The following is a 6,730-nucleotide window of genomic DNA, read 5'->3' on the forward strand; positions in this document are numbered from 1 at the left end:
TTTCGTCCTTAATTGCAGATTTGACATGAAGTGCATCAGATTGGCGACATATCAGGAGAAGGTTCAATTTTTGGTCTGGTATGCAGACTTCAAATCTGTGGCAACGGTTAATGCGGAATTATTATCAGAATGGGAGGGCGGATGGGCACCCATGGTTTAGGTACTCGACACGGTAGCTCAGCGTTTTCGGTGAGAGAGAGATCTGTAATAAAAATTCTGAGTGAAGTATTGAACTTGAATTGGTACCGATAAACTTGAATGGGTATCACGTGAAGTCCGCTCAGATCAAACGGCGAGAAGAATGACGAACAAAATCAAGAAAGGGAAGCAAATATCGTGCGTAAAAAAATTTAAAAATGTGTGGCATCTTTGACTAGCAATCAAAACGCCCTCGGTCCCAGGTTAGAACCTCGCATAAATTTAGAATAAAAATAGTCAGGAAGTCGCCCTCGGTCTGTCAACGGCCTTATCAGAGAGGGCGGAGGAGTGGACTAACGTTCAGGGGACTATCTTACCGCCGGCCGTTGTGGCCGACCGGTTCTAGGTGCTTCAGTCTGGAACTGCGCGACCGCTACGTTCGCAGGTTCGAATCCTGCCTCGGGCATGGATGTGTGTAATGTCCTAAGGTTAGTTAGGTTTAAGTAGTTTTAAGCTCTAGGGGACTGATGACCTCAGATGTTAAGTCTCATAGTGATCAGAGCTATTATTGACTCTCTTGCCCTTAAGGTGCAATTTGACACTCTTGCCCTTAAGGTGCGAAACTACCACTAAAAGGCGGAAGAATAAGCAATGATCAACGGGAGGAGGATGCAGAAGGCAATGGAAACCACTGTATTAAAGAGACTGTAAGTAGGCTGTTTAGGTTCTTATAATGGTAACGCCACGTAGCGCTCTGTATGAAAATCACTGGCTGTGCTGTGTGCAGTCTGTGGCTAGTTTGCATTGTTGTCTGCCATTGTAGTGTTGGGCAGCTGGATGTTAACAGCGCGTAGCGTTGCGCAGTGCTAAGGATCGACATATGAAACGTCCCCTTAGAAAAATTATACATGACTGTGCTTAAACGGACACACAATATTTTTGGTGCAACGCAATCTGACTTTCAAAAATCCCTACAAAAGAATGGCCCTGACTAAATTAACCTATACGTTTCACAAATCAATTACCTCACAAAAATATTCGTTACTCGAACTACTGCAATACAGCGAGCGCTACTACTGCCAGCTAAATAAAAGATTCAAACTACGGAAGGCACTAACTACTGATAGGCAAAGTTAGCAAATGAAATATTTTAATAAAGAACAAACAATGTATTTACCTTAATAGTCATAATATATATAGCAGTTCATGACATCCATTCTTACAAATGTACTGTTTCTGATGGACACACCTCCAGATTATCCATTCTCAAAAATCGGCCATCTCACTGCCACATATCCACCACTGCTGGCGGCTCGCCTCGAACTGCGCAACGCTACGAGCTGGTAACATCCAGCTGCCCAACACTACAATGGCAGACAACAATGCTAACTAGCCACAGACTGCACACAGCACAGCCAGTGATTTTCATACAGAGCGCTACGTGGCGTTACCAATATAAGAACCTAAACAGCCTACTTACAAGACATCGTATCCACAGCACATGTTGCCTGTAACTGAAAAGTGTCTTGATGAACTCACCACTGGCAAAAGGTTCCGGAGTAGCCCAACGTTCACTTCTCGGTAAAGGGTATACCAAGGGGGAGGTGACCATGAGCAAATATTAAAAAAAAAAAAAAACAAAAAAGAAACGAGATGGTAACGTATTACGAGTCCAGTGAAGTGAAGTCAGATGAGTATAGAGTAACATCGACAGCAGCAGAAAATAGTATAATGGGAGTAGGATTCGTTATGGATAGGAAGGTACGTCAAAAACCCTGTTACTGTGAACAGTTCAGTGATACGGGTGTTCTTCTCAGATTCGACAGCAAACCAACGATAGTCCAGGTATACATGTCAACCTCACTAGCTGAAGATCAAGAGATAGAGAAAGTATATGAGGATGCTGAAAGGGTAATACAGTACGTAAAGTGAGATGAAAATCTAATAGTCATTGGGGGACTAGAATGCAGTTATAGGGGAAGGAGTAGAAGAAAAGGTTTTATTTTTTTTAAGTTATCGATCTTCTGACTGGTTTGATGTATTCCAGGCTCTAACTTCCTCTACAGCTTTTGACCTCTACAGCTCCCTCTAGCACATTGGAAGTCAGTCCCTGATGTCTTAACAGATGTCCTATCATTCTGTCCCTTCTTCTTGTCAGTGTTTTCCACATATCCCTTTCCTCTCCGATTCTGCGCAGAACCTCCTCATCCCACCTAATTTTCAACATTCGTCTGCAGCACTACATCTCAAATACTTCGATTCTCTTCTGTTCCGGTTTTCCCACAGTCCATGTTTCACTATCATGCAAAGCTGTGCTCCATTTGTATATTCTCAGAAATTTCTTCCTCAAATTAAGGACTGTGTTTGATGCTAGTAGACTTGTCTTGGCCAGCAATGGCTTTTTTCCTGTGCTAGTCTGCTTTTGATGTCCTCCTTGTTCCGTCCGTAATGGGTTATTTTGCTGCAGAATCCCTTAACCTTAACTTTGTGACCATAAATCATGATGTTATGTATCTCGATGCTCTCATTTCTGTTACTTCTCACAACCTTCGTCATTCTTTGATTTACTGTCAATCCATATTCTGCACTCATTAGACGGTTCATTCCATTCAGCAGATTTTTCTTTAGTCTTGCCTCCATCATCAACCGCAACTTCAGAATTGCCTCTCTGGTGCCTTTGCCTTTCGTAAAGCCAAATTGATCGTCATCTAACACATCCTCAATTATCTGTTCCATTCTTCTGTATATTATTCTTGTCAGCCACTTGGATGCATGAACTGTTAATTGTGCGATAGTTCTCGCTCTTGTCAGCTCTTGCAGTCTTCGGAATTGTGTGGATGATATTTTTCCGAAAGTCAGACGGTATATTGCCAGACTCGTACGTTCTACACACCAATGTGAATAGCCGTTTTGTTGACTCCTGCTGATGATTTTAGTAATTCTGATGGAATGTTATCGATCCCTTCTGCCTTATTTGATCTTAAGTCCTCCAAAGCTCTTTTAAATTCTGATTCTAATACTGTATCCCCTATCTCTTCTAAATCGACTCCTGGTACTTCTTTTATCACATCAGACAAATCTTCCTCCTCGTAGAGGCCTTCAGTGCACTCGTTCCACCTGTCTGCTCTCTCCTCTGCCTTTAACAATGGAATTCCGGTTGCACAGTTAATATCAACACCCTTGTTTTTAATTTCACCGAAGATTGTTTTGACTTTCCTATGTGCTGAGTCAGTCCTTCCGACTATCATTTCTTTTTCGTTTCTTCGCATTTTTCATGCAGCCATTTCGTCTTAGCTTCCCTGCACTTCCTATTTGTTTCATTCTTCATCGACTTTTATTTTTGTATTCCTGAATTTCCCTGATCATTTTTGTACTTCCTTCTTTTATCGATCAGCTGAAGTATTTATTCTGTTACCCATGGTTTCTTTACAGTTATCTTCTTTGTTGTACCTAAGTGTTTCTTTCCAGCTTCTGTGATTACCCTTTTTAGAGATGTCCATTCGTCTTCAACTGTACTGCCTACTGGACTCTTCTTTATTGCTGCATCTACAGCCTTAGAGAACTTCAAGTGTATCTCGTCATTCCTTAGTACTTTCGTCTCCCACTTTTTTGCGTATGTGTTCTTCCTGACTAATCGTTTAAACTTCAGCCTTCTCTTCATCACTACTACATCGTGATCTGAGTCTATATCTGCTCCTGGGAACGCCTTACAATCCAGAATCTGATTTCGGATCACTGTCTAACCATGATGTAATGTAACTAAATCTTCCCATATCGCCCGGCTTTTTCCGAGTATACCTCCTCCTCTTATGATTCTTGAACAGAGTATTCGCTATTATAGTTGAAATTTATTACCGAACTCAATTAGTCTTTCTTCTCTCTCATTACTTGTCCCCAGCCCGCAGAATCCTGTAACCTTTCCCTCTACTCCTTCCCCTACAACTGCATTCCAATCCCCCATGACTATTATATTTTCACCCCCCTTTTTTGTATTGTTTCACCCTTACAATATCCTCATATACTTTCTCTATCTTTTCATCTTCAACTTGCGGCGTCGGCACGTATACCTGTACTATCGTTGTCGGTCTTGGTTTTCTGTCGATTCTGAGAAGAACAAACCTATCACTGAACTGTTCACAGTAACACACTCTTGCCATACCTTCATAACGAATCCTACTCCTGTTATACCATTTTTTGCTGCTGTTGATATCACTACATACTCATCTGACCATAAATCCTTGTCTTCTTTCCATTTCACTTCATTAAACCCTACTATAACTAGACTGAGCATTTGCATTTCCCTTTTCAGATTTTCTAGCTTCCCTACGACATTCAAGCTTTTTACATTCCACGCCCCGACTCGTAGAACGTTATCCTTTCGTTGATTATTCACGCTTTTACTCATTGTCACCTACCTCTTGGCAGATCCCTCCCAGAGATCCGAATGGGGGACTATCCCAGAATCTTTTGCCAATGGAGAGATCAACATAACACTTTTTCAATGCCATATGGATACATGGCATGTGTCTTTAATGCAGTGGTTTCCATTGCCTTCTGCATCTCATGCAGTTGTTCATTGCTGGTTCTTCCACCTTGAGGGGCAGTTTTTCACTCCGCCACACACCGGCAGGTGGCTTGCGGAGTATGGATATAGATGTAGATAGAGTGCCCTGAACCGCTGTCCGCCCTTTTTGACAAGGCCGTTGGCAAAATGAGGGTTACAGGAGAATATGGGCTTAGCACAAGGAATGAGAGAAGAGAAAGACTAATTTCAGCTAGTAATAGCGAATACTCTGTTCAAGAATCACAAAAGGAGGAGGTATACTTGGAAAGGCCAGGGGATTCCGAAGGATTTCAGTTAGATTACATCATGGTTAGACAGTGATTCCGAAATCAGATTCTGGATTGTAAGGCGTATCCAGGAGCAGATATAGACTGGGATCACAATGTAGTAGTGATGAAGAGTAAGGTAAAGTTTAAGATATCAGTCAGAAAGAACAAATACACAGAGAAGAGTAAGGTGATGTTTAAGATATCAGTCAGGAAGAACAAATACACAGAGAAGTGGGATACAGAAGTACTGAGGAATGACGAGCTACACTTGAAGTCCTCTAGCGCTACAGATACAGCAATAAGGAATAGCTCAGTAGGCAATACATTTGAAGAGGAATAGACATCTCTAAACGGGCAATTACAGAATTTGTAAAGAAAAACATGGGTACAAAGAAGCTAACTCCGAAGATATTATGGGTAGCAGAAAAAATACTTCAGTTGATCGAAGAAGAAACAGGAGCCGATTTAGAAGAGATAGGGCATTCAGTATTAGAATCAGGAGGACTTAAGATCAAATGAGGCAGAAGTGATCGATAACATTCCATCAGAATTTCTAAAATAATTGGGGGAAGTGGCTGTAAAACGACTATTCATGTTGATGACTAGAAAGTGTGTGTCTTGAGACATACCATCTGACTTTCGAAAAATATCATCCACTCAATTCCGAAGGCTGCAAGAGCTGAAAACTGCGAGAATTATAGCACACTCAGCTTAACAGCTCATGCATACAAGTTACTGACAAGAAAAATATACAAAAGAATGGAAAAGAAAATTGAGGATGTTCTAGATGACGATCAGTTTGGCTTTAGAAAAAGGAAAGGCACCCCCGAGGCAATTCAGATGTCGCGGTTAATAATGGAAGCAAGACTAAAGAAAAGCCGAGACACGTTCATAGGATTTGTCGACATGGAAAAACCGTTCGACAATGTTAAATGGTGCAAGATGTTCGTAATTCTGAGAAAAAGCAGAGTAAGCTATAGTAAGAGACGGGTAATACACAATATGTACAACAGCCAAGAGGGAATACTGAGAGTGTACAACCAAGAACGAAGTGCTCGGATTAAAAAGGGTGCCCCTACTGTTCAGTCTGTACAGCGAAGAAGCAATGATGGAAACAAGGGAAAGGTTCAGGAGTTGAATTAAAATTCAAGGTGAATGGATATCAATGATACGATTCGCTTATGGTATTGCTATCTTGAATGAAAGTTAAGAACAATTACAGTATCTGCTGAATGGAATGAACAGTCTAATGACTACAGAATATGGATTGAGAGTAAATCGAAGAAAGACGAAAGTGTGGAACAGCCGCAATGAGAACGGCGAGAAAGTTAACATCATGACAGATGAAACTTCCTGGCAGATTAAAACTGTGTGCCCGACCGAGACTCGAACTCGGGACCTTTGCCTTACGCGGGCAAGTGCTCTACCAACTGAGCTACCGAAGCACGACTCACGCCCGGTACTCACAGCTTTACTTCTGCCAGTACCTCGTCTCCTACCTTCCAAACTTTACAGAAGCTCTCCTGCGAAACTTGCAGAACTAGCACTCCTGAAAGAAAGGATATTGCGGAGACATGGCTTAGCCACAGCCTGGGGGATGTTTCCAGAATGAGATTTTCACTCTGCAGTGGAGTGTGCGCTGATATGAAACTTCCTGGCAGATTAAAACTGTGTGCCGACCGAGACTCGAACTCGGGACCTTTGCCTACTGAGGTCCCGAGTTCGAGTCTCGGTCGGGCACACAGTTTTAATCTGCCAG

General features: G+C 42.0%; 1 non-coding gene across 1 annotated transcript; it reads right to left on the bottom strand.

The window, feature by feature from the left end:
• Positions 1 to 6,342: 6,342 nt before the first annotated feature.
• Trnat-cgu (transfer RNA threonine (anticodon CGU)) lies at positions 6,343 to 6,417 on the bottom strand. The gene has a single exon. It is a non-coding gene; the product is annotated as a tRNA-Thr (tRNA).
• Between the last annotated feature and the right edge of the window lie 313 nt (positions 6,418 to 6,730).

This window comes from Schistocerca cancellata, chromosome 1 (genome assembly GCF_023864275.1).
Source record: "Schistocerca cancellata isolate TAMUIC-IGC-003103 chromosome 1, iqSchCanc2.1, whole genome shotgun sequence".
Lineage (NCBI taxonomy): Eukaryota > Metazoa > Arthropoda > Insecta > Orthoptera > Acrididae > Schistocerca > Schistocerca cancellata.